The sequence below is a fragment of the Acyrthosiphon pisum genome, unplaced genomic scaffold (genome assembly GCF_005508785.2).
Source record: "Acyrthosiphon pisum isolate AL4f unplaced genomic scaffold, pea_aphid_22Mar2018_4r6ur Scaffold_44;HRSCAF=333, whole genome shotgun sequence".
Classification (NCBI taxonomy): domain Eukaryota; kingdom Metazoa; phylum Arthropoda; class Insecta; order Hemiptera; family Aphididae; genus Acyrthosiphon; species Acyrthosiphon pisum.
In genome coordinates, this window is record NW_021774045.1 from 44,180 (window position 1) to 45,097 (window position 918).

The 918-nt window shown below is 54.6% G+C and overlaps 1 non-coding gene across 1 annotated transcript in view; it reads left to right on the forward strand.

The window, feature by feature from the left end:
- The window catches only part of LOC115035035, a 3,948-nt gene extending 3,514 nt beyond the window's left edge, over window positions 1–434 (forward strand). Inside the window, exon 1 of the ribosomal RNA XR_003840200.1 lies at window positions 1–434. This exon is cut by the window's left edge and continues 3,514 nt beyond it. This is a non-coding gene — a ribosomal RNA (large subunit ribosomal RNA).
- The last annotated feature ends 484 nt before the right edge of the window (window positions 435–918 follow it).

The window sequence follows — 918 nt, forward strand, 5'->3', positions numbered from 1 at the left end:
CCCAGTACGAGAGGAACGGCAGGTTCGGACATTTGGTTCGGCACTCGCCCGAGCGGGCGTTGGTGCGAGGCTACCATCCGTTGGATTACGCCTGAACGCCTCTAAGGCCGTATCCACTCTGGAGAAAACAGCCGGGCCGGCTTTCGGGCCGGTCTCGGGAAAACGATCGTCCGTACGGCGGAGGAGAACCCAGTATACATCGGGAAGGCGTCAAAGCACGGACCTTCGGGTCCACGACGAGCCGGATTCTCGGCCGCGCGGGCTCTCGGGCCCGCTGGCCGTGCATCAACGGTGAACGCGGTGATCCCGCGGCAAACGGTGTGGGTTTTCGGAATCGTCTGCAGACGACTTAAGTACCGGGCTGGGTGTTGTACTCGGCAGAGCAGTTATCACGCTGCGATCTGTTAAGACTGCCCTTTGCCTCGGGGGTTCGTCTTGTCGGTTGGACAGGACCCCCAGTGACCGATGCGTGAAACGGATCGGCCCACCGGTCGCGTTCCGCGCGGCGGGCGCCTTTTTTTTTCAATTCCTAATCGCCGTACCACTACGCACCGACATAGGATTAATTTGAGACGATTTTTTTTAACGCGTCCTCCGGGCGTGGTTTTTTTTTCAACTCCGCATCGCCGTGCCACTACGCACGGTGATGGTAATTTTTTTTTAAAATTCGGCTGCCGTGCCACTACGCACGGTGATGGTAATTTTTTTTTAAAATTCGGCTGCCGTGCCACTACGCACGGTGATGGTAATTTTTTTTTTAAAATTCGGCTGCCGTACCACTACGCACGGTGATTGTCATTTTTTTTTAAAATTCGGCTACCGTGCCACTAACTACCCTTGGCATTGGTTTCGCTAGATAATTTGAGTCGTCTCGATCGTTTGCCCTTGGCATTGGTTTCGCTAGATAATTTCAGTCGA